The sequence below is a fragment of the Lissotriton vulgaris genome, chromosome 12, assembly GCF_964263255.1.
Source record: "Lissotriton vulgaris chromosome 12, aLisVul1.2, whole genome shotgun sequence".
Classification (NCBI taxonomy): Eukaryota; Metazoa; Chordata; class Amphibia; order Caudata; family Salamandridae; genus Lissotriton; species Lissotriton vulgaris.
In genome coordinates this window covers 178186592-178213974 of record NC_141700.1, presented here as the reverse complement: position 1 = coordinate 178213974, position 27383 = coordinate 178186592, and the positions used below count along the sequence as shown (strand labels likewise).

At 44.4% G+C, this 27383-nt stretch overlaps 1 pseudogene; it reads right to left on the bottom strand.

Moving 5' to 3' along the window:
- LOC147673792 (matrix metalloproteinase-14-like) overlaps window positions 1–25801 on the bottom strand; it is a 31885-nt pseudogene extending 6084 nt beyond the window's left edge.
- Between the last annotated feature and the right edge of the window lie 1582 nt (window positions 25802–27383).

Below are 27383 nucleotides of genomic sequence, written 5' to 3'. Positions count from 1 at the left end.
TGAATATAACTGTCTGGTGCACGATATTTTAAAGATAAAGTACCTAGCTAGTGGAGCATTTCTCATTGTGTCCTTTCATGGAATTTACTTTTTCGGAAATATACATACTGCATATATATTCAGTAGTCAAAACTGATATCATAGAGGTGATACTGCTTTAGAATGCATTAGGGGGCGCAGCCATTTTAAAAAGTAATACTTTTGAGTGTGTTCAGAAGTAAGAAAACCGGTGGGTTTCTTTTCTTAAGCTTCTTTATTTTAGGGCCACCATGATACACTGATTTTAAAGAAGTATATTTGTGCTTTTTCTATAGGGTGCATCATCGACCATAATGCATCTGGAAATAACTGTCTAAGAGCTGTACATGGATATTATTGTGATTGCTTTTTAGTGTGTTGCAACAGAGGAACCAATACAATTAGAGTGATAAGTGTATGAAGTGTGTCAGATGGAATACCACCCTACTGAAATTTCTACTTTAATAAATACTTCACAATCCTAGAGGGTTTAGGCCTCAATCCATCCAAATGTTATAGCCACTATTCAATTCTTTATTGTATTTATTCACTTGTTTATAGTTTGTCTATAGTGCTGCCGCACCAATGCAGGGCGCCACCACACCTAAGGGGCGTGGTGCCGTTAGTGGCAGCCAAAGGGTCACATAGGGTAGGGGTCTCTTCTGGGTCGCGCGACCCGGAAAGGGACATCTTAATGAAACAGGAAGTGCGTCAGGGAGCAGGGTCAGAGTGACCCGGAAACAGTCCAGGAGCGCGAGGCTTGAAAAGCCAGCGACGCAGATCACGCCCCCTCTTTGTTCACTCGTACCTCCCGGGAGTCGGACGTCGCGCAGGAAGTCACCCGCCCTCCCATCCCTGAATTAGGGCTTCAGTTAGGCGGGGTCCTGGACAAGAGATATCACAGGGATTTCTTTGGTCAGTGCCATTTTTTACCCCAGAGCAGGTCTAAAAAATCATCATGGGCTCCGGGCTGGCGGGAGATTTGGGGCTGACCTGCTGGTGGCCCTGGATTCTCTAGCTCTACCCTGGAAGCCGTTGGTTACCACAAGTGGTGGCAGATTATTTGCCTGCGGCTCTGTTGACCGGAGGGCGGTTAACTTAAGGAGAGCAGGTTATCTTGGTTGTGGCCTGCTGGCACAGCCCGAAGGTCAAGCAAAGGCCCCTTGGAGAACAGGCTGTAAATAGAAAGACAATGTATATATGTGTGAGTATTTTGAATACAGTGATGTTGATAAACAAGTATTTTAAAGAGTTTACAACAAATAAAAGAGGCCAATGGAGTAATTGGCCAGAACTGTAATATAATAAAAATGTACACACTGTGAAAACCAAACATGACTAAGGTGTTTCTATTGAGGGGGTGGAGAAAATGGTATGTGGGGGTGAGTGCACTTTGTATGCCATCTATTGGTATTACTTAAACAACAAGGGGTGGTGATGGACAGAGTTTCTGAATTAAGCAGAATACTCTCACCCAGTCAAGAGATCAGGGCTAGATCCAACACCGTTTTTTTAGCTCACTGCACCATCCCAGCTCAGAACCTGGCTATATGCAAATTAGTCTGTTCCTGTCCCAGTGCATGATGGGAACAGGGCAAACCAAACTACAAAGCCAATTCTTTCACTGGGAAGGAAACAAGCTTCCGGGGACCGGTTTCTGGCATTACAGCCGTCTTCGGCCCGGCTTGCTTGAATCCTGATGGTGCAATGAGCAAGGGACTCACATCTGAGCCCTTCCACGCTTATGGTGGACAAAATAATTAAACAACAAGGGGTGGTGATGGACAGAGTTTCTGAATTAAGCAGAATACTCTCACCCAGTCAAGAGATCAGGGCTAGATCCAACACCGTTTTTTAGCTCACTGCACCATCCCAGCTCAGAACCTGGCTATATGCAAATTAGTCTGTTCCTGTCCCAGTGCATGATGGGAACAGGGCAAACCAAACTACAAAGCCAATTCTTTCACTGGGAAGGAAACAAGCTTCCGGGGACAGGTTTCTGGCATTACAGCCGTCTTCGGCCCGGCTTGCTTGAATCCTGATGGTGCAATGAGCAAGGGACTCACATCTGAGTATACCCTTCCACGCTTATGGTGGACAAAATAATTAAACAACAAGGGGTGGTGATGGACAGAGTTTCTGAATTAAGCAGAATTGGTAGTTTAGTCTGCCCTGTTCCCATGATGCACTGGGCCAGGGACAGACTGATTTGCATATAGCCAGGTTCTGAGCTGGGATGGGGCAGTGAGATAAATAACGGTGATGGATCAAGCCCTGATCTTTGGACTGGGTAAGAGTGGTCTGCTCAATTCAGACACTCTGTTCATCACCACCCCCTTTTCTGAATCGTTTTTGGCCACTATAGGTGTGGCAGGGTATACTCAGACATGAGTCCCTTTCTCACTGCTCCATCAGGATTCAAGCAAGCCGGGCCGAAGACGGCTGAAATGCCAGAAACCGGTCCCCGGTAGCTTGTCTCCTTTCTGGTGAAGAATTGGCTTGGTAGTTTAGTCTGCCCTGTTCCCATGATGCACTGGGCCAGGGACAGACTGATTTGCATATAGCCAGGTTCTGAGCTGGGATGGGGCAGTGAGATAAATAACGGTGATGGATCAAGCCCTGATCTTTGGACTGGGTAAGAGTGGTCTGCTCAATTCAGACACTCTGTCCATCACCACCCCCTTTTCTGAATCGTTTTTGGCCACTATAGGTGTGGCAGGGTATACTCAGACATGAGTCCCTTTCTCACTGCTCCATCAGGATTCAAGCAAGCCGGGCCGAAGACGGCTGAAATGCCAGAAACCGGTCCCCGGTAGCTTGTCTCCTTTCTGGTGAAGAATTGGCTTGGTAGTTTAGTCTGCCCTGTTCCCATGATGCACTGGGCCAGGGACAGACTGATTTGCATATAGCCAGGTTCTGAGCTGGGATGGGGCAGTGAGATAAATAACGGTGATGGATCAAGCCCTGATCTTTGGACTGGGTAAGAGTGGTCTGCTCAATTAAGACACTCTGTTCATCACCACCCCCTTTTCTGAATCGTTTTTGGCCACTATAGGTGTGGCAGGGTATACTCAGACATGAGTCCCTTTCTCACTGCTCCATCAGGATTCAAGCAAGCCGGGCCGAAGATGACTGAAATGCCAGAAACCGGTCCCCGGTAGCTTGTCTCCTTTCTGGTGAAGAATTGGCTTGGTAGTTTAGTCTGCCCTGTTCCCATGATGCACTGGGCCAGGGACAGACTGATTTGCATATAGCCAGGTTCTGAGCTGGGATGGGGCACTGAGATAAATAACGGTGATGGATCAAGCCCTGATCTTTGGACTGGGTAAGAGTGGTCTGCTCAATTCAGACACTCTGTTCATCACCACCCCCTTTTCTGAATCGTTTTTGGCCACTATAGGTGTGGCAGGGTATACTCAGACATGAGTCCCTTTCTCACTGCTCCATCAGGATTCAAGCAAGCCGGGCCGAAGACGGCTGAAATGCCAGAAACCGGTCCCCGGTAGCTTGTCTCCTTTCTGGTGAAGAATTGGCTTGGTAGTTTAGTCTGCCCTGTTCCCATGATGCACTGGGCCAGGGACAGACTGATTTGCATATAGCCAGGTTCAGAGCTGGGATGGGGCAGTGAGATAAATAACGGTGATGGATCAAGCCCTGATCTTTGGACTGGGTAAGAGTGGTCTGCTAAATTCAGACACTCTGTTCATCACCACCCCCTTTTCTGAATCGTTTTTGGCCACTATAGGTGGGGCAGGGTATACTCAGACATGAGTCCCTTTCTCACTGCTCCATCAGGATTCAAGCAAGCCGGGCCGAAGACGGCTGAAATGCCAGAAACCGGTCCCCGGTAGCTTGTCTCCTTTCTGGTGAAGAATTGGCTTGGTAGTTTAGTCTGCCCTGTTCCCATGATGCACTGGGCCAGGGACAGACTGATTTGCATATAGCCAGGTTCTGAGCTGGGATGGGGCAGTGAGATAAATAACGGTGATGGATCAAGCCCTGATCTTTGGACTGGGTAAGAGTGGTCTGCTCAATTCAGACACTCTGTTCATCACCACCCCCTTTTCTGAATCGTTTTTGGCCACTATAGGTGTGGCAGGGTATACTCAGACATGAGTCCCTTTCTCACTGCTCCATCAGGATTCAAACAAGCCGGGCCGAAGACGGCTGAAATGCCAGAAACCGGTCCCCGGTAGCTTGTCTCCTTTCTGGTGAAGAATTGGCTTGGTAGTTTAGTCTGCCCTGTTCCCATGATGCACTGGGCCAGGGACAGACTGATTTGCATATAGCCAGGTTCTGAGCTGGGATGGGGCAGTGAGATAAATAACGGTGATGGATCAAGCCCTGATCTTTGGACTGGGTAGGAGTGGTCTGCTCAATTCAGACACTCTGTTCATCACCACCCCCTTTTCTGAATCAATTGGTATTACAGCGCACTGCAAGAACAACTGAAGACATATGCAAGTGATTGTTTACAAAACAAACTGTAGGGGCAAGCAGAGACAGCTGGAAGAAAGAGGTGCCAGGCCTCCTACCCGGTGGGAGAACCTTACACATTAATATGATTCCTACTGCTTTGAAAATCTAGCCATTGTCTACACTAAACTATGACAGAGGAGCATATTTCAAAAATTGACTGTGTTCTGGCTCCTAGAACCTCAAACGTCATCCAGTCTCAGCAATGTGTCATCCTGATGTAGCTCCTCCACATAAAAGTCTTCACACAATCAGATTTTCTGTAACATGAGGCTCGAGTGTCAACAAATAGTCTCACTTTCATTCGTAAAGCAATATGTTCAGGATAATGGGGGCACCACCTCCCACCCTGCGCAAAGCACATCCAACACATCTGATTGTTCTTATCTGATACAGGAAAGCTCTTGGCTTCAGTCCTCTGGATCTATATCTCGCTCTTTAACTCTACTGGGCTCACTAGATTTTCGAACATATAATACAACATAATTTTACACACTGTACCCCAAGGGCACTTTGTATCAATATTAGAAGCAACATAATATAGATCAAAGTTTCAATCATACAACTCACCCTCCTCATACCCCACTTTCAACATCGAAAGAGCTATGTGTGGTGGGCTTCCACTTCAAATCAAGATTAATATTAGTTGAACCTAACTCCTAGATGCATACTTTATAAGGTGCATGTGCATCATTTAGAAAACGTTTAAAACCTAGACAGCATTATCATCCTGCAGCAGTGATACATACCACCATTGGCATTTGAAAAATTCACCAAACCTGTACTACTTTTGCTTACCTCGATGGTAGAATTAGTACATAGAACACATTGACCACTTTGTTCATTTCAGCCCTCACCAGTATTCATAAGTATTTTAGGGCATTTGCTTTCAGAGCAATATAGAGTGTCAGGTCCCACCAAGGCACAATTTGGTGGTAGCCATAACCTCATTTGGTGCAATTAATGTGCAACCTAGGTGCTAACCAAAACTTCAAAATGATCTCAAACATTTTAGGAAATATGTGCGTGGGGCCACACATACAGAATATAATATTTAGAACATAAAAAAAGTATCAAACCTGAGGCACCACAGTGGCAGTGCCTTTTTCATCATGACTGACAATGGTTCAACAATTGATGTAAAGATTACGCAAATGGACGGATATCCCTGTAGAAAGTCCCTTTGCATATGACCGATAGTTGATACATAACTTTATTATACTATAATGATTTGCTCTCAAAATAATATTTCAATGCACCATAGAAAGGCCCTGGAACATTCCAGTGGACACAACTGACAGCCTTCTTTGCATTGAAGTTTGCACCTGCATACCTATCAAGCTGTGAAACTCCATCAAATATATAGAAGAGTTCATGTAAACTAAGAATCATGTTCTTATCAAGAACACGTCCAGATTGGGTCCCTCGTCTACTAAAGATGAGGTTTTTGGACTCAAGATCATCCAGTATCAATCTTCACATGATTATTAAGGAGTGACTGTGACCTACAACAGCAACATTTAGTAGCACATTTGGTATCTTCTATTCCAGGCCTCCTCAAATACGTTCGAGGTATATGGACCAAGCACGTCTGTGAACTTGATACACAATTCTACATGCATGCCATCTCCACCAAGGGTACATCAATGAGCCAACCCCTCTATTCAACAATCGCTATCCTGAATGCTGACTCTTGTATTCAATTCCTCCCTTTGAAAGGATGGATACTGGAGTGTACCCAAATGACTTTTTAAACTACTAGGCATGTATTTTTATCTGATGCAAACATCGCCTCTTATATTCCAACTCAACAATCTATCAAAAACCCCATAATCAAATGTGCATGTAGGCAAAATCTCTTTTAGTAGAAGTAGTAGATAGGCCCTGTTACAATTAGGGCAGTCAGACTGCCATTGCCCTGTTGCAGCCGCCAGGGAATCGCCATTTCCTGGTGGTGGTGTGGCGGTGTAGAGGCAGCAATATGCTTGGCGGGACTGCTGCAGTCCCGCCAATCTTATTACAATTTTTCTCTCTGCCACGGTTTTCATGGAAGTTCCTCCTCCTTGAAAACCATGGCAGAGAGGAAATAAAGGGGTTCATACATGGCCCTCTGTTGGCACTAGGCTATGGGATGCATGCAGTGGTGCACAACATGCACCCCCGTTCCTGCACAGCATGAAATTTACAGTGCATGCCTTGAGGGAACTGTTTTTGGCATTCCCATTGCAGTGCCCATTTTCAGAGACATCACCTTGGAAACAAAAAAAAGGTTGCCAGACATGAGAAACACACGTGATCGGGCGGTTGGACCAAACATGGGTTTGGAAGTTCGGTGGCGGTGCGGTGGCGGGGCAGACCTAGCGGCAAACTGCCAAACTTGTAATCTTGCACTTAGTATGTTCAAGATAATTAAGTTTCTCCAGGCTTTACCCAACACTTGGCCACTCCCCTTCGGGCACATAAAAGTCACATTAATACTCTAGTTGGTTACCTTTAAGCCTTTCAAATCCTCTGATCTGTTTCTCTGATGCTTTATATACTAATGATGTCTTAAAAGCCGAGGTGACAGAAAAACAGCAGCATCTAGTCATTAGTATAAATTATTACCATACACAAAGTCAATATTGATCTTACAAAACTCTAGAATATTGTTACTAAGCTGACTTATGAAGGCAGTATACTGTAGCAGGGGAGTTCCACCTTAATATTGGCAGAAGATATTTTGAAATTTAGAATATTGTAGGACATAATATCAAAGGTAAGAATATGAGAGCTTAGTTATGAGAGCCCTGCATCAATTTTTCACCACGTAAAGTGGTGTATGCCTGATTCAGGGCTCTCATAAAGATTTATGAAGCCTCACAAAGTCACTCTGCATGGCTTTGAGTGGCCTCATAAATCATGACTAAGGTGAGGCACAGCAAATTGTTGCGCCACCTTACTCTATGCCCAGGAGGTGTTCCATTGGTGCTGCTGCGGCTTTTCCCACTCAGCACTCATGGAATTTGATGCTGTTCCAGATTTACAAAGTGATATAGTCGTGGGGAAGCATTAAATCTGTATGCCACCTGAGGTGAGGCATACTGAGGACAAATATGTTTATTTCTCTTCATTTTGTTTCCTCTTTCCATGGGAGCTGCATTCTGCAGCACACATAGAAAGAGGACAATGCCTCGTAGAATCATTTTTGTGCGGTAAGGTGCCTCTTCCTGTACAAAAACAATCCTGTCTGCAAAAGAGGCACCCTTGCATCACGGTGGAGGGGTGCCTACGTTGGCACTAGGCTGCCAAAATGGCACCAGTACAGGCAGAAAGGACAGAAGTGCACTGTATTGTTTAAATACTGTGCATTCCTGCCCTTTCACTTTGGCGTAGGGCAGCACAGAAAGTTGCCTTGCTGCGCTGCCCTTTGCCAAAATGCCATAAATGAGGCCCACAGTTTTTAAAATTCTTTTTTCAGGTTATTATTAACTTTTTTGTATTTGTTGTGATGGGAATGAAATCTTTTTTTACTTAGTTTTAGCTGTTTTTTCCACTGATAACTTGATCTTGTAGTTATTTTCTTATTAAGACTTTGTTTGCTGGTCTAGTGAATGGATTATTCTGGGTGTGGCGCTCTGCTTCAGTTAAGGACACTTTGTTTTACTATTTTCAAGCAATTCTTGTGAGTGGGGAGCAATATTATTTAGGTTAGTGTGTAAAGGTTATATAGTTATAGTGTTTTTGTTAGGTGGAACTGGGAAATAGAGTATGTTAGTTATGTGAGTGTGGTAGGTCGTACCTATTAGGATATTTTGTAGGTTTCTAGTTTAAATGTGGATATAGTGTATACATGTATTTCTTATTGTGCTTGTATGTAGGTATTAATTGTTTAGATGGAGGGTATGTATTTTGTTTAAGAAGCAACTTACAATAGTGGGTGGAAGATTTTTGATTCCGGATTGTGTTTTTTTACTGCACAAAAATAAGATGAATTTTGTTATGTTCAAAGTTTTAAAATGATTTTGCTTAATTAGTGGTCCTGGAGCATGTGTACACTTTTTGCATATTTTGTTTTGGTTTTCAAGGGACTCAAAGGAAGTGATATGGATTTTTTAGTTGGATTATTTATTTTTCAAATATTTGTAAATTTTTTATGCTGTTTTTATGAGAATCTTGTTTGTGGATTTACAATTTCAATTATGGATTTAGGATTCTTCTTCAAGGACTTCAGTTACTGAATTGTATTTTCTTATTAAGACTTTGTTTGCTGGTCTAGTGAATGGATTATTCTGGGTGTGGCGCTCTGCTTCAGTTAAGGACACTTTGTTTTACTATTTTCAAGCAATTCTTGTGAGTGGGGAGCAATATTATTTAGGTTAGTGTGTAAAGGTTATACAGTTATAGTGTTTTTGTTAGCTGGAACTGGGAAATAGAGTATGTTAGTTATGTGAGTGTGGTAGGTCGTACCTATTAGGATATTTTGTAGGTTTCTAGTTTCAATGTGGATATAGTGTATACATGTATTTCTTATTGTGCTTGTATGTAGGTATTAATTGTTTAGATGGAGGGTATGTATTTTGTTTAAGAAGCAACTTACAATAGTGGGTGGAAGATTTTTGATTCCGGATTGTGTTTTTTTACTGCACAAAAATAAGATGAATTTTGTTATGTTCAAAGTTTTAAAATGATTTTGCTTAATTAGTGGTCCTGGAGCATGTGTACACTTTTTGCATATTTTGTTTTGGTTTTCAAGGGACTCAAAGGAAGTTATATGGATTTTTTAGTTGGATTATTTATTTTTCAAATATTTGTAAATTTTTTATGCTGTTTTTATGAGAATCTTGTTTGTGGATTTACAATTTCAATTATGGATTTAGGATTCTTCTTCAAGGACTTCAGTTACTGAATTGTAAGTAATACTTTTTGCCTGACCCTGAAATGTTGTGGTGGACTTACGTATGTTGTATGTATGAATCATTAATTTCTACATATGTAAATTTTAATTGTAATATAGATATTGTGTTTTTGAGCAATTGAGGCTATTTTTATTAGCTGTTTTATTAGTATTTGATATTATTTATGTGTTACGTAATTACATTTAATGTATGACTTTTGTATTAGTGTCTATTGTGTTGTAGTTTTCTTACTTGTAATAAGTACTGGAATATTAATTTATTTTATGACCTTTTGATGCATTGTTTAAATTTGTTCATAGATTTCAAAATGTTCCAGGTAAATATAAATTTATTAATATTGTAATAATTAAAAATATTGTAGAAAGAATTACAGATTATATATTTATGGTAGGTTTTCTTTGTCAATGTAGTGGTTTATTTTCTATATTGTAACTTTTTTGTAGTAATGTAACAGTATTGGACTCTAGGTAATGTAGTTTGTATTTGTTTGAGAACAGTAGGTTTATTTTTATATGTTTACATTTTGATATTTTAGTGTTCTGTAACTTTGCTATAAACATTTAAGTTGTGTTGCATTTGCTTATTATAATGCTGATATTTTTTCTATTTAATTGTATTTGACTACCTTTGTTTCACAATACTTTTAAATGTGAATTGTCTTGTTGTGGTTTCTTTTGTTGTTGTTAATATAGTGGTATAACATGTCAATATCATCATCAATAGGCTATCTTTGATTATTTATAACAATCATAAAAGCAGTACAGAAATACATCATCAATCATAAAAACAGCACAGAAATCCATCATCATCCATTCATATAAAATTACACATGTAAAAGTCAAAGCTCATTAGAACAGAAAGGACCTTTACTTAGAGATTGCAGATTTAAAAAAGACTACCTAACATTAAAGGCAAACCTGGACATTAGGCAACATTCTTAACAAATAAAGTGCAGACTTCCATTGTCAAAGTTCAAACATATTAAGCACCGGTTTTATAATAGGCATAATATTTACAAAAGAAGATAAAAGGTCAAGGGATTGTGCAGAGTCTCATCACAAAAACAAGCACAGAACCAGATTCACATTGACCCAAGGTAAACACAAAAGGTGATTTAATGGTCCCTAGATGGAACTCAGATGAAAGTGAGCCTTCCCAGGGGTTCTCAACCCAGGTAAAGTATTGCTCCAAGTTGGGTGAGGTCTGTATGATAGCATAATCCTGCATAACAGATTTAGGCATCTGCTCCTATTCTCTGCATGTCCTGTTGTGGAATGCAAAAAGGTGTTTAACCTTAAGTATATCAGCCTTTGTGATCAAGGCCAGAGATAAAAACATATCCGTCCACCCAATTTCTTTAGCCATAGATATCATATAGCTCAATCAGGGATGGCAGACCCTTTTAACAAATCCATTAATCAGTAATATATCCCTATTAAGGTGGCAAGTTCATTAGCCCTTAAAGCAACCCAAAGAACCAAAGGGGCCACCTTAATTTAGTCAGTTACATATTGGATGCCCAGCTTCTCATGTTGAAAAAATTAGGGGTTGAAGGAAGTAATCGCAAAAGACGGTAGCAGAAATGGTTCTCCTTCACCTGCATTGGTGCAACATCTTGGAAGCCCCAAACCCCTGCTAAATACATTAAAAGAGGTAAGTACTTTCTCTGAAAGACCTCTAAAAGGGGTTGTACAGGCCTGCTACCCAGTCTCTTAGAGAAGTCAAACAGGGTGCTCACGGAGACACCAAAGTATAAGCACCAGTTTTCTATGCAGGGCAGCCATGTGGATTTCTCATCAAAGACGCCTTATAAATAAAGACATTTTGTAACCCTTTCAATTGTTTTCTTTCAATAGAGAATTAACCCGCCTTCCCTGCCTTCTTCTCTCATACCATGTACTTGGTTTTACCTATATTGGTGTTCGAGTTCAGTCCATCCATAAAGGTAACAAAGCCCTCAGGCCCTTAGGAGTACAAAACATTAGCACAGCATCTGCGTATAGCAGGGCTGGAACTAGTGCAGACTTTTTCATGGGTATCTCCTTCCCCGATCCAGTTAAGGTTACATTTACCCAATTAATATAAAGTAGAAACCGGATAGGGGCAGGACACAACCCTGAAGGACACCACAATGTAGTTAAAAATTGTCAGTGCATTTGCCCTCTGGACCATATCAAACAGAGGTGCTAACCCCACAGTGCAGCGCCCGGAGAAAGGTGATCAAAGCCTCATCTAGCCCTAGGTTAAAAAGTATATCCCAAAGTTTACTACGATTACCTCTATCAAGTGCACGGGATAGATCTATGAATGAGAGATATAACAAGTTCCCTTTTCCAAAGTATATTTACTGCCTACTAAGTGGAGATTGAGACATTGCTCAATAGTGCCTAGTACTTACCTGAACCCTTATTGTATTTGGTAGATTATCTTATTCACACTACAGCAATCCTTCTAAGAACTATATATCTGATAACCTTAACCAATGAGTCCAGAAGGGAAATCGCCACACAACATTGCTGGTCATTTTTGCAGCCTTTTTTTCTACACGAGGACTATCACTGCTTTATGCCGTGTTTTGGGAAAGCATCATAGCGATGCGTTATTAATTACATTAGTAGTGATTGGGGCACACAATTTCACAGTTGACTTATACAGGTTCATTGGGACCCTTTACAGGCCAGGTGTTTTCTTGGAAGGGCTATCCAAAGTCGCCTCCCAAACCTCCTCTAGCGCAAACAGTATGAATAGTGGAAAGAAGGATTATTGATTGACAGACTTACTATCCCCAGGGCCCTCATAAGAGTAAATGGCTTTGAAGTGGGTAACCCATTTGTAAGCACCGCAGCTAGATCTGGCGATACATTTACCAAAGCCCTCTCACATCTCTTGCTCAATAGCACACTTTCTATTTCTGAAGGATATTACGTATTCAGCTCAACACACCCATAACCTTCATCCTGCCCCTAGGGGCTGATGACAGTGCTTCCCGCATAGACCTATTTGCACACCTAATCTCCTTGCCGAACCAACCTGTTTTAGTGACATTTGGAGTCTGTGCCTTCCTCAAGAGGTTGTTCTTGATTCTAGTTTCCAATGAGACAAAGGCCTCGATTCTAGCAGTACTGGGTTGCGTGTCCACCAACCAATAATTCACTACTAGGGGTAAGTTGGATGTTATCAGCCAGATAAGGAACTTTGGAAAGTCTACACCTTTCCACCTAACCCGCAACCCTAGATCATGCAAGCATACCCCCACTGTGCTCGCCTGTAGAAAATGATGGACTGGCCCAGGAAAGCCAAGGATAACTTAATGGAATTATGCTCACCAGAGGCATAAAACACCACATTGATGGTTTCAATAAGAGCGTCAACAGTAAGTGAGACTAAAACATAGTCAATAACTGAACCTTGCCCTTGCCCATTAAATGTAGGGACCTCTCACTTGAGACTGGCCCTAAGCCCCATTCCATTCTGCAGGTCGGATTCGAGTAAGAGTTTTGTCGCTTTCTACCCATATAGTCTTTATTCCCAGTGAAGTCTATGTCCTGCACGACAATGAAAGGCTGGATAATAGTAGTGGCAGACCCCAGTTTTGCATTAAAATCCCCCGCTGATTAAGATATTGCAATCTTTTTATGCCAGGTTGACGAGTGTGGCCCCATACAATAGGCGACATGGGCAGAGTACTTTTTGCCAAAGGGGAACTAAATTGTCCGCCTTTTTATATACCCATAACCTGCAAAATGTCATGGACACTGTTGTTAATTCCATTTCCAATGTCCAGCCAGTGCCAACTTTTAGAGGTAGGGGGTGTTCCTCAACTATTGATTATTTCTTCGCCTCAACATGTATAGTGGGCTGTCTATTGGATGGTGCTGTTATTCCAATGAGCCAAGGAGATCACAACCCTATCAGGGTTGTTATAAGCATGGGATCCCGAACGATCTTTAATAAGGAGTGTGGTGTTAGGAACCTTTCACCCTTCACAGACAAACTTAGACTTAGATGGCAGGGGATCAACACCAGGTCAGTGTTTTATGCCTTTTTTAGAGACACACTACATCTCTTTAATTCATGCTTATTAGACATGGTTCCACATCCCAAGGCCATCTGTGATTTTGTCAAGATATGTTTAGCCTCTAAAACTTTACTATCTGCAACTTGCAGGGATATTGTACAAGATCCCAAATGGTTTAACCATGAGTGTCCAGAGGCAAATAGGGAACTGCGAAGGGCATTGTCTTCTAAATCAACCTGTCCGACTAAAGTAACAGAAGCAAGATCTTGGTATAAAGCTGTTGTTAGTAAGAGGAAAACGGAGATCTTAGAAGGTTGCTGGGCAGCTCTGGCCAGAGCTGCTGAGTTAAAGAAGGGTAATGCCTTCTGGTCAGCTATTAAAGATTTACGCTCCTCAGGGCAGCTCATGACCCCGATCAGTTGTACTATTACAGGTGAAGCATGGGTCAATCATTTTAATGCCATCTATGCTGTGCCCCGACCGGAGCCGGCCCCACTGATTTTTCGCCACCCACCGAGGGTTGATATAACCTTACCTGAAGTGGAAGATGGCATTAATCAGAGTATGGGGAGTAAGACACCGGGCCCTGATGGCCTACCCATCGATATTATCAAAATAAACTTAGATGTCTGGGCTCCACTTCTTTTAAATGTTTTTAATAATCTTACTGTTGCTCCCCTTCCTTGTACTTGGTCTACAAGCATTATCGTCCCTGTTTTTAAAAAGGGAGATCGTTCACAACCAAACTGTTACAGGCCCATCTACCTTATCCATAATATGTTAAAAATACTTAGTAGGATCTTATATAACATGATTCTATGTTGGACCGAGGATAATGGTATCTTGGAACGCTGCCAATTAGTTTTCCGTAATAGGGTCGGAACCATTGAGCAGTGCCTTAATTTAAATTTAATCCTGGGGAAATACAACATCGCACGTAGATCACCAGTCTATCTCGCTTTCATGGACCTGTCCTCTGCGTTCGATTTTGTAAATAGATCGAAGCTCTGGACAGCTCTTTTGAATTACGACTTAGACGAGCCCCTTGTGCACTTCTTAGCTTATCTGCAAAAAGATTTGAAAGCTTGTGTCAGAATTGGCCAGGGGGGGCGAAGTAACAAATACCTTTAAAGTTCAAAGAGGGGTTAGACAGGGATGTGTTTTAGCTCCCCTTCTTTTTATTATTTATATTAACGGTCTGCCTAAAACCCTCACCCATCTTACACACGACGTCCCTAAAATCTTGGGCAACTCCCTCCCCGTCCTACTTTATGCAGATGACGCAGTGCTTATGGGCCGCACACCGAATGCTCTACGCATTCTGGTGAAGGGATTCGTTGATTATATGGAATCCCTTGATTTAAAAAACAATTAAAAAAAATTCTTTATCATGTCTTGTGGCCCTAACAAATGACAGTTAGGTAGTATCTCGGTAGGTACAGACAAATTATGGTCCACTAATAGTTTTTATTTAGGTGTGGCCTTTGCTGCGAACAACTCCTGAACTGAGCATATTGCTCACTCCAGGAGTAGGTTCTCAAAGGCCATTAATTCAATCCTAAGCCAACCCGTTCCAAACACACTTGTACTCTATCCGCTATCTTAAAAATTTATAAAGTTGAGTGTATCCCCGTGGCCACTTATGGCACGGAGGTTTGGGGTGTGGCCAAGAGTGGACCTATTCAAGTGGAAGAGAATAGATTTCTTAGGAAGATGCTCTGTGTTCCTATCTCTACCACACAATATGTCTGTCATAAGGAGTTCAATTTGATTTTTATAGAGGACTTCATTCGGGCTCGCACGGCCTTGCTTTGGCTTTCTATTTGGAAGAACCTGGCGGCCTCACTTTCCAGAGATATTATTTCTGATTGTCGGAACTGTGATAAAAGTATGAATATTCCCTGGCTCTCTGGTGTGTATAACAGTCTTTGTAGCATTAATTGTGGGAATGTTTTTATCAAGAATACTCTTGACAATCTCCCACATAAAAATGAAATAGGAAATGCTCTATACACACTTTACGCTGAAGAAAGACTAGACAGGGAATCTTCTAAGATTACTGTTTCATCATATCTGACCTTTGATTTCTTAACGTCGCTCTTGCCCCATAATTTGACACTTCCAATGAGACAATTGGTACGGGGTATATTATTCCGGTTAAGGGCAGGCTCAATCACATTTGTACTTTGTTTTCCCCTCGGCCATCAGAAAGAACTTGATTCGTTGCCCTGTCCGTGTGATGGCTCGAGTGGACAATCTGCGTTGCATTTTTTATTCTTTTGCAAATTTTACATGAAATATATTAAATGGTTTTTAACTTCCTATTTTAAAAAATTAAAGCCCATCAGCTTGGAAAATGCACATGAAATGATATTATTTATGGACAATGATGAACTCATATTTCTCATTGGCACTTTTTTGCGTACAGCTGTTCGAGCTAGATTAACTATGCATGATTTTTGAACCTGTGTGTAATTTTTGTGAATTTGTGATGCTTCTTTTTTAACTGTTTTGTGAACTTTTTATGTTCCTTTTTATGCACTTGTACTTTTATGGATACCTTGTGATCCGAATAAAGTTTTATTGACTTGACTTGACTTGACTTGATATTGCAATCTGATGACATAGATAAAAGCCTTCTTTTTAAGCAGTGTACAACAGAAATTAGAACCTCTGGATTGCATTATGGGTCATTGGGTCCCACAGACTTATAGAAATTAATTAGACAGTGTTAGAAACTGGAGTCAAAAAGTCCACCACAGTAGCTTAGTGCGAGGCAGGAAGGCACCCGAAGACAATGTGAAAAGCAGAAGTGCAGCACACACTCACACTGAGACAGGGAGACACAGGCAATAAAATGACACCACACCAGATTGTTGCTTCAAACAAGACTTTTTATCTAGACTCATTTCTTAAACATCAGGCCAATATCACTGCAAGTACCTCGCTATTATGTAGGGGCAGTCTAGGCAATCACATTCTTTGTAAGCAGATTCATTAACTGTAACATTGTATAGGTCTGGCTTCAACACTAAAACATCTCCTGTGCAAGGGGATCGTTGAGATAATTCAACATATGCATCCATGGCACAACAGCAACATATACAGCATTTCCCTACATAAGGACACTCTAGAATGTTCAGTTCCGGTAAAAGGGGGTTACCTTAGGCAGAACACAACAAGTTATAAGGCAGTTCTCAAGCCCAGTTCTCAAGGCCTTTATAGGGTTAATTAGGGCCAATGGGGCCCAACTACAGTCTCCTGCGGGGGAGGGGCAGACACGGGGCTGCAACTCTGATGTGGCCAGGCTCCTCGGCAGCCCCGCTATTCCTGGATGCTTTCACCCTCCCCCGGGGGTTGTTACCTCTAGTTCTGGCCTCCGTGAGGCCTTCGCTGCTAGGTCCTGGGCTGGTGCAAGTTGGGGGGCTAGCGCTCTCCTGTGAGCCCCCTTGCCGGTGTTCAGAGCTGGTCCTGGGCCTTCCGATGCCTTTTCAGGCCCAGGACTAATCAGGAGGCAGAGTGGCAGAGGCGCGCCGGCAGCGGCCAATCGCAGCGCGGCTTGCGGGCGCGGTAGCCTCGACAAATGGCTGCGCGGCAGCTGCCGGGGGCACGGCCTATGACGCTGTCGGCGCCCGCCACGTGATGGTGGTGGCGGCAACTTCTAAGGCCCAGCGCAGCCTTCAGTAATACCGCGGCGGCCCTCCCCAGGCTTCGGGGGCCGCAGCAGTGAATGTGGCAACAGGGAGAAGTGTACAGTCAGGCGCCTTGTAAAGTACATGTAAGTGTGTTTATTTAAATGATAACATGGCACGCTACGGCGCGCTCATGTATTAGCATCTGCTTATTGTTCTATCATGCTGCACGCACTTTTGAAGAGAATGTTTCTCTTCAAAAGTGCGTCCCTCGTGCCAATGCTGGACACCGTTATACATGAACCGCATTGTGGTCAGTTGATCTCTGGACTTCACTTTGACAGGCTGCGCTCCTGTATTCTGCTGCCTAATGCTCAAATAAACTATTCCTCAATAGTTTGATCATCTGTTTCCTGCCTCTTCGTTACTTTACATATTGGCGACAAGGATTACGGCGATTCTGGTGATTTTGGCAGCATTTTACCATTTTTTGCGCATTCCTTTTAAAAACACCTGCATTTGAATTTGCGCTTCGCTTCTTCATCTTCAAATTCCGCTACTGAGACTGGAAACCTCGTCATTGCACGACGCTACGCTAAGCTCTGAGGAATTTCTTTACTTTTCATATTTCTGGCATCTCAGCGGTTGATTCGTCGAGCGCCTCATGACGCGTATGACGTCATCTTGACAACGTCACCACGCTCACGCTCAGGCGGCCATTTTATTCACTCGTTTAGCTCGTTTCCATGACAACATTTCTACGAGTGATTTTCGAGTGTGTTTTTCTCATTTTCCAACAGCGAGCGCACCGATTTCAAAAGGTATTTATTTGAAATTTACGAGACTAAAGGCTTTTGTCTATTTATTACAACTGCATTATATATTGTTATCAGAATTTTAAAAGAATTTTACAAAGCTTCCTATTCTTTATTAATTTATCCATTATGGCCACTAGTCAACAAATTGTGTACTTGAATCATTTTTTACCTAATCCTGGTAAACCTAAGGGGCCTCATTTATGAGGCCCCTTGTGCCATCGGAACTTCACTTTTCATGAAGTTCCGTGGCGCAGAAGCCAGCGTGGTATTTATCAGGCAGCAGTACGGCAGTTTTTGTGGCGTACTGCTAGCTGATAAATATCAGTCCCTTTAACGCAGTGTACTGCGTTAAAGGGGCGTGCAATGGGTGTTGCTGGGGGCGTTCCCAGCAACATCCATGCCCTTTTGACACTGCCCCAGATTTACGAGAAATCGTAACTCTGAAGCAGTGCCAAAAGCTTACGCCGCCCCAGGGGAGGCGTAAGGGAGGCGCAACAGGGAGAAATGTCTTTATTTCTCCTCGTATTTCCTTTTTCTATGTGTGCTGCATTCTACAGCACACATAGAAAGAGGAAAAGCCTCTTGTGATTATTTCTGTACAGAAAGGTTTCCCTTCCTGTACAAAAATAATCTTCCCCGCAACGCAGGCAGCCCATTGTGCGCCGGCGGAGGGGAAAAGGACAGGAATGCGCCGTATCTTATAGATACGGCGCATTTCTGCCCTTTTCTTTTGCCGTAGGGAAGCGCAGCAGGAAGGCCTGCTGCGCTTCCCTACGGCAAAAAGTCATAAATGAGGCCCAAGGAGTCATGGAAATTGTGGTTCATAAGTTTTGAAAATTACTTAGTGGCAATTGGAGCAGATGAGTACTCTGCAAAGAGGAAGCTGGCTATTCTATATAGTCATTTGGGAACTGCTGGAAAGGAGATTTTCAACAATCTTCCAGTATCTGAAATTGGTTCCTGGTTCTGATTCACCCGTTCAAATTAATGAGATGTCAATTTTTAATGTTGCTCATGAGGAAAACCTAGAAATTCAGAGCTTGATATCTGAATTTCCGGAAGTTTTCAAAGATTCTGTTGGCTACATTAAGGATTTTGAGCACCTGATCAGACTGAAACCTAATGCCATTCCTGTCTCCCATAAACTAAGGAATGTTCCCTTGAATGTAAGAGATGAACTAAGAAAAGTACTAGACAATCTGGTTTCAGAAGGTATTATTGTCCCTACCAATTCTTCCTTATGGGTCAGTCCCATAGTTGTCGTTAAAAAAAAGGATTCCTCAATTCGTTTGTGTGCAGACTTGCGCTCCCTTAATCAAAACATTATTGTGGATTGCCATCCATTACCGAAAATTCAGGAATTGTTGGCAGGTATTTCGGAATCTAAAATTTTTTCACTTTTGGACCTCAAGAGTGCGTATCATCAGATCCCTCTCTCGAGGTCCTCTTCTGAATTAACCACTTTCATAACTCCTTTTGGGGCATTCAAATACCTCCGACTTCCTTTTGGCTTGGCATCTGCCGCCAGTGTCTTCCAAAAATTTATGGACACAATTTTGCATGACATTCCAAACGTACAAGCCTATCAGGATGATGTTCTGATACATTCAAAAGATAGATCAGAACATATTAAAGTTTTAAGGAAGGTTCTATCTCGCTTTCAAGAAATTGGAATAACCTTGGGTGTTAAAAAATGCATATTTATGGTAAAAGAACTGGACTATCTTGGTCACAGTATTTCCGCACATGGTATCAAACCCAAAATTTGTTTAACTGAAGCTATTTCTAATGTTGCTGTCCCTAAAGACAAGGATGCTCTGAGGTCATTTCTTGGGCTTGCTGAGTACTATTCACGCTTTATCCAAAATTATTCTCAGTTTGTCCAACCTCTTCGCACCCTACTTAAAAAAGATGTTAAATTTACTTGGTCTGAGGAAGCTAACAAGGCTTTTGACATGGTTAAAAGGGTCATTGTAGAAGCACCTGCGCTGTCCTCTTTCAATCCAGGCTTAGAGTGTACCATCGCTGTTGACGCTAGTCAAAGAGGTTTAGGTGCAGTGCTTACTCAAAGAAACTCTTGTAAAGAGAACACTGTAGGTTTTGCATCAAGGGCCTTAAATGTAGCTGAGTCTCATTATAGCACTATTGAAAGAGAAGCCCTTGCCTGTTCCTGGACAATTGAGAAATTTAAAACGTTTATTTGGGGATCACACTTTACCCTCCTCAGTGATCACAAGCCCTTACTTCATCTTCTCAATGGCAATGGAACAGGCAAGGCTTCTTCTAGATTAGTTCGCATTTTATCCAAGCTATATGAGTACAATTTTACAATTAGACACATTTCAGGTGGCAATAATTTGCGAGCTGATGCTCTTTCAAGACTGACTTTGGATAAAAATGATGTAGAAGATGATTCCTTTGATGATGTTGAATGCGTTGTAGCATCTATAGAGGAGTTGGTTCTTTCACCTTTTTGTATTTCAGAGGCTGAATGGCTGCATAGTTGCTCTGAAGATTAAGTTCTTCTCAATGTTAAAAATCTAATTATTTCTGGATGGCCAAAAATTTGTTCACTTCCTGCTTCATTGAAGTTCTTTGCTCAGGTTTCTGGAGAACTTACCATTATAAATGATGTCATTTTTAGGGGTGATTTATGTGTCCCACCTTTAGGTATTCAGAAAAAACTTTTTGACTCTGCTCATCAAGGACACCTTGGTATTGGTAGCACCTCGAGGAAATTGAAGGAACACTTTTGGTGGCCTGGTTTAGATGGGGATGTTTCTAACTGGATTGATTCTTGTTCTACTTGCTTGGTCTCGGATAAGCATTGGAAGACACCCCTTTTACCTTTGCACACAGTTCCCTTTCCTGTTGAAGCTTGGCAAAATCTGGCTATTGATTTTTCTGGGCCTTGGGAAGTGTTACCTAGTGATAAACGTTATATTGTTTCATTGGTTGACTACCATTCTAAGTGGTGTGCTTTTGAGTTTGCTGAGTCTCCCACTTCTGTTGTTGCCATTAATTTTCTGAGTAAAATTTTTCTCTCTGAGGGTCCCCCTAGAGAATTGGTCAGTGACAATGGCTCTCATTTTTGTTCGTCCTCTTTTGAGTCGTTTCTTAAGTCATACGATATTAAACATCTTAGAGTGGCATTGTATTCTCCTTCATCCAATGGACTTATAGAGAGAATGAATACGTTTTTCAAGGAAGGAATACAGACTGCTGTGTCTTCTAATTTGGATGTAGAAAGATTTCTTAGGGGCAAACTATGGTCTTATTTAGTTACCCCTCATAGTACAACTGGTGTTTCCCCTTTCAGACTTCTGAGGAAGAGAAATCCAAATGGGAATGTTTGCCCATCTTGGATAAAAGACTTGAAAGTTAAGGACAACTCTTGCTTAGCTTGTCATGACAAGGAAATTGTTAAAGTAAATGTTGCTTCTAAGCAATTGACCCAAGAAAAAAATTTTAATTCAAAATTTCTTTCTTCTTTTCAACCTTTCAATGTTGGAGACTGGGTCATGGTTAAGTTTAATAGCAAGGTTAAGAAAGGCCTGTCGACATTCTCTTTACCTGCCCAGGTCCTCAAAGTATCTAAGGGATCTCTGTTTCTTGATGGAAAGGGGTGGTGGAGTAAGTGTGTCATTGTCAGACTTACTCCAGAACAGGCAAGAAAAATCTCCACTAGTAAATATATAAATGAATCTTCCTCTTGTTCTTTTTTCCTTTAGGTACCACTTCTGATGAACATTCACCTGTTAGCTTTTCTTGTTCTCGATTTTCAGCTTCTAACTCAAATTCTATTGCAGATTCTAATGTTGAAGAACCAATATGTGATACTGCTGTTAACCCTCATGTTGATGCAAGTTCTTCTTATGTTTCCACTGACAGGTGTCACAGGAATTGTTCCCTTCCAGCTCGTTTTAAAGATTATTTTCTTTCTTAAGTTTTGACTTTTTATTTTCCTTTTATTTTCTTTTATTTATGTAAATAGGGAGAAGATGTAAAGTACATGTAAGTGTGTTTATTTAAATGATAACATGGCACGCTACGGCGCGCTCATGTATTAGCATCTGTTTAGTGTTCTATCATGCTGCACGCACTTTTGAAGAGAATGTTTCTCTTCAAAAGTGCGTCCCTCGTGTCAATGCTGGACACAGTTATACATGAACCGCATTGTGGTCAGTTGATCTCTGGACTTCACTTTGACAGGCTGCGCTCCTGTATTCTGCTGCCTAATGCTCAAATAAACTATTCCTCAATAGTTTGATCATCTGTTTCCTGCCTCTTCGTTACTTTACACGCCTGGGCCGCAGCGGTGATTTACGGGCCCTAGGAGCACTCTGCAGCAGCGGCCAACCGGGGTCAGCACAACGCGCCACCAGCGCGCGGCGAGTCGCAGTGTTTGGCCCCCACGGCAGTGCAGGTGAGTCCGGGCCTGCGGCAGTGATCTCTGCGATGTAGCACTTCTTCAGCAGCAATGCAGGTGGCGGTGAGTGTGGCAAGTAGCGCTCGGAGGCCTCAGCGCTTCGGGACACAGCGCCCAGCAGCAGGGGGAAGTGCTGGGCCAGTAAGTGCTTGGGTGATACAGCACCTAGTCTACACAGCACGGCGCTTGGGAGGCAGGCAGGTCTCCAGGCACATGCAGCGCTTAGAGAGCTTAGCGCTGGGGGAGCACAGTTCAGGCAGAATAGCGCTAGTGAGATGACAGCGCTTGGGAGCACAGCGCAGGGGGGCACAGTTCATGCAGTCAGTGCCGGTTACCTGTGTTGATCCCCCAGCAGGGCTCACAACAGGCAGGCGCTTCCTGACAGCGCTTGAAGAAGGGCAGGATGGTCCTGGTCTAGATTGCAAAAGCCTGGGACCTAGATCCCCAAAAAATGGTGCCAAAAATAATTCGAAAGGGACAAAAAAAACAGGGTAATACCACGCTAGAGCTGACAGGTCTAACATGCGCCCCCCCAGCCAAAAGTGGGGAGAGCTACCCAACCTCTAGGTAGTTCTCATCACTAAGGCGGAAAAACCAGGAGAGACCGTTAGCGTTGGCGTGGTCTACTCCGGGCCGATGTTCCACTCGAAAGTCCATACCCTGGAGGGAAATGGTCCACCTTAGCAATTTGAGGTTTTCGCCTCTCATTTGCATGAGCAAGCGAAGGGGTCGGTGGTCGGTTTGAATGAGGAAGTGAGAGCCAAAAAGGTATGGCCTCAGCTACTTCAGGGCCCAAACCACGGTGAAGGCTTCACGCTCTATTGTACTCCACGGTTGTTCCCTGGGGAGTAGCCTTTGGGAGATAAAGGCCACAGACTGGTCTTAGCCTTCTTCGTTCAGCTGAGAGAGCACAGCTCCTATGCCATGCTCAGAGGCGTCTGTCTGAATGCTAAATTCCTTGGAGAAATCTGGAGTTTTAAGCACCGGAGCGGTGCACATCACGTGCTTCAGGGTGTCAAATGCCTCTTGACAGGCAGCCGTCCAGATGACTTTACGTGGCTGCTTCTTAGATGTTAATTCAGTCAGGGGGCTACGATGGTTCCATACCCCTTGACAAACCGGCAGTAATAACCTGTGAGATCGAGGAAAGCTCGGACCTCCATTTGGGTTTGGGGGGCTCCCAGGCCAGGATGGTCTCAATTTTGGCTTGGAGGGGTTGCACCTTACCCCCGCCCACCAGGTGTCCCAGGTAGACGATAGATTCCTGTCCAATCTGGCACTTGCTAGCCTTGATGGTTAGGCCAGCCCGCTGTAGAGCCTGTAGCACCTCCTGGAGATGCTCCAAATGGTCCTCCCAGCTCCTGATGAAGACAGCTATGTCGTCCAGGTAGGCAGCTGAGAAGGCCTCTAGGCTAGATAGCACCTGGTTAACCAACCGCTGGAAAGTGGCCGGAGCATTCTTGAGCCCGAAGGGCATCACCCAGAATTGAAAGTGGCCCTCGGGGGTGGAGAACGCAGTCTTCTCCTTTGCTCCGTCCGCCATGGCAATCTGCCAATATCCTGATGACAGGTCAATGGTACTTAGATACTAAGCTGCTCTCAGTCGGTCAATCAGCTCATCCACCAGAGGGATCGGGTGAGCATCCGTCTTGGTCACGCAGTTCAGACCAGGGTAGTCCACACAGAACCGAAGTTCTGGTGTGGTGCCCGGTGGGACCGCCTTCGGCACCAACACCACCGGACTAGCCCAAGGACAGCTGGAAGGCTCAATCACCCCCAGCTCCAACATCTTAGCCACCTCACTCTGGATGCTGGTCTTGATCTTGTCGGACAGCCGGTAAGACTTGGTTTTCATGGGTGGGCTGTCCCCTGTGTCCACTTCATGGGTACACAGATGCGTGATTCCAGGAGTGAGGGAGAACAACGAGGTGTACTGCTCCAATACCTGGCGGCAGTCCCTCTGTTGTTCAGGGGTCAAGGATGGGGAGAGGACCACTCCCTCCAATGATCCAGCCTTCTCTTGGGCCGCCAGAAGGTCTGTAAGAGGCTCGCTCTCTTTCTCTTCGCTCCCATCCGTCACCATAAGGAGAGCAAGCTCAGATCGCTCATGGTGCGGTTTCAGACGGTTGATGTGGAACACCCTATGGGGTTTTCGGGGATCTTTAGGTCTACAAAGTAAGTGGTCTGGCCTCATTTCTCTATGATCTCGTATGGTCCAGTCCACTGGTCCTGGAGGGTACTAAGCTCTCCAGGCTCCATGACCCACAACTTCTGTCCAGCATCCAACTCCACTGTCTGAGCGTTGCGGTCATGCCACTCTTTCATGACAGCTTGACTAGCCTTCAGGTTGTCTGAGGCTTCCTTCCACAGCTTGGCCATCTGGCTGCGGAATGCCAGCCTGTAGCTGACCACGTCACAGGGATGCTTCTTCGAAGTCTTCTCCAACCCCTCCTTCACAAGGCTGAGGGCCCCCTAACGGGGTGGCCATAGAGCAGCTCAAAGGGGCTGAACCTGACTCCCTTCCGCGGTACCTCTCCGTAGGAAAATAGTAGACAGGGTAAGAGGACGTCCCACTTCCGTCTCGAATCCTCGGGCAGGCTTCGGATCATCCCCTTCAGGGTCTTATTGAAGCACTCTATGAGCCCGTTAGTCTGGGGGTAGTAAGGAGTGGAGAACCAGTAGGTCACTCCGCACTCCTTCCACATGGCCTGCATGTAGGCCGACATGAAGTTCGTGCCCCTATCAGACCGCACGACCTTGGGGAATCCCACACGGGTAAAAATCCCCATCAAGGACCGCGTTACCACAGGTGCAGTGATGGTCCTCAGAGGGATTGCTTTCAGGTACCGGGTGGCTTGGTCCACCAACACAAAAATTAACCGGTGTCCCGAAGAAGTCGGCGGATCCCTTGGCCCGACAATATCAATGCCAACCCGCTCAAAAGGGGTACCGACAACCGGGAGCGGTTCCAAAGGGACCTTTAACTTATTCCCCATCTTGCCACTTGCCTGGCAAGTCTTGCAGGTCTTGTAAAAGGTGTCAGAGGCAACTCGCATTCTGGGCCAGTAAAACTGTGGGACCAACCGTGCTAAGGTTTTGTCCTGACCCAGGTGTCTGGCTAGTGGTATCTCGTGTGCCAATTCTAGCATGCTGGCTCGGTAGCATTGGGGTACCACTAAGGCCCTTGATGATCCATGCACCGGAGCCTTAGGCTCACTGTAGAGGAGGCCATCCTCCCAGTAAATATTGTAATTGTCGGTCTCTTGGTTGGTCGCTTGGGCTACGGCCTGCCGCCTTACGCCTTCAAGCGTGGGGCACTCTCTCTGCGACCAACAGAATTCCTCCTGGGTAGGCCCTCCTTCGACCTGCCACTCTGCATGGCTCGGCAAGTCCCCCACGGGAACAACATCCACCTCAGCGGACTCCGAAGTTACCTCCAAGGGCTCCCCATCCATCTCGCAGGTTGTGTCCTCCACAACATCCTCTTCTTGTCCAGCATTGGGCTCGGCCATTGTCCTAGGCTCCAACCCAGAGTTGAGTTCCTTGCTGGGCAGCCATGGACCCAATGACCACACAAGTCCATCCTGGTAACCCCAGCATTTCTGTGTGGGCTTGGAACTCCACCTCCTTCCAGGCAGTATACTCCAGATCGTTTCCGAGCAGACATTCAGCTGGCAAGGCAGGGCTTACAGCAACTCTCCACTGGCCCGAGACCCCTTCCCACTCAAAGGGAACCTGAGCCACCGGGTAGTGACCCACACTGCCGTCAGCCAACACGGCCAGATGTAGTACGTCTGGGATCACTTGCTCCGGGGACACCAGCTGTCTCAGTACCATCGTCATGCTGGCACCTGTGTCCCTCAGAGCCTCCACCTCCTGCCCGTTCACCCGTACGCTCTGCCATTACTTGCCAGTGTTCGAGGGTAACTGTGTCACTGGGACCATCTCTCTTTCACCGAGTGAAACCAGGGTCAAGCCTGTCTACTCACCCCCCTCATCTAGGAACAACTCCTCCCCCAGCGCTACACTAGCCACCCTGGGGCTCTTACCTCTTGTGGGAACTGGGGGCCTTTTACGACACTGGGGATCCCCCTTGTAGTGTCCAACCTCCCCGCACTTGTAGCACTGGACAGTTCTGGGCTGCTGACTGTTGTCAGGGTAAGTGGGTTTCTGGAATCGAGATTGGGGTGGGGAACCTACCCCTTTCCCAGGCTATCTATTTTGTGGCCCTCTAGAGAACTCCTTCCTTTTATCTCCCCCCTCTCTCCTCTGGGGAAAACCCTGTCCACCTTTTTGGGACGTCTCCCTCGGGTCCCTTGTGGGAAAGGCGAGTGTTAACCCAGGAATACGCCTCCTTCGCAAGTTTCCGAGGGTCGGTCAGCTTGCGGTCCACCAAGTGTTGGCACAGCTCCGGAAAACATTTATCTAGAAGGTGCTCTCTTAAAAACAAATTGTACAACCCTTCATCATCGCTCACTTCGCTGCCACGCACCGAACCATCTAAGGCCTTCCGTGCATAATCATAAAAATCCACCCAGTTTTGTGTGTGAAGCTTATGGTTGTTGCGGAACCTCTGACCATACTTCTCCGGGGTGAGGCCAAACCTTCTAAGCAGCGCCTCCTTCATGACAGGGTAGTTGGTGCAATCTTCCTTCTCTAAAGTCACGAATGTGTCCCTTACCACTGGAGGTATGTACAGATACAGGCCACCCCCCAGTAACTCTCGGGCACCCCATGGGCTAACAAGGATACCTCATATGCAGCCAACCACTTATTAATGTCATCCCCTACACTGAAACTGGCTATCACCTCCTTAGGTAAATGTAAATGTAAATGTATTTGAGCTGGTATAGCGCACAGCTACCCGCAGTGGGTTTCCCGGCGCTTGCTTAGGGAACCCGTCCTGGTATTCCCCTGTGAGATAAACCCGGCAGGGTATCCACAAGGTGAAAGCCAGGCATCCCGCCGTGAGGGGCCATTGTGGAGATTAAGCAAGCTATTGCCCAGAGTCGCAGAGGGTGAACCCGTGAGTCGAGAAGGCACCGGAGCGAGAATTATCGAGTCCGTGGAATTTTTGAGCCCAAGACCCGCCGA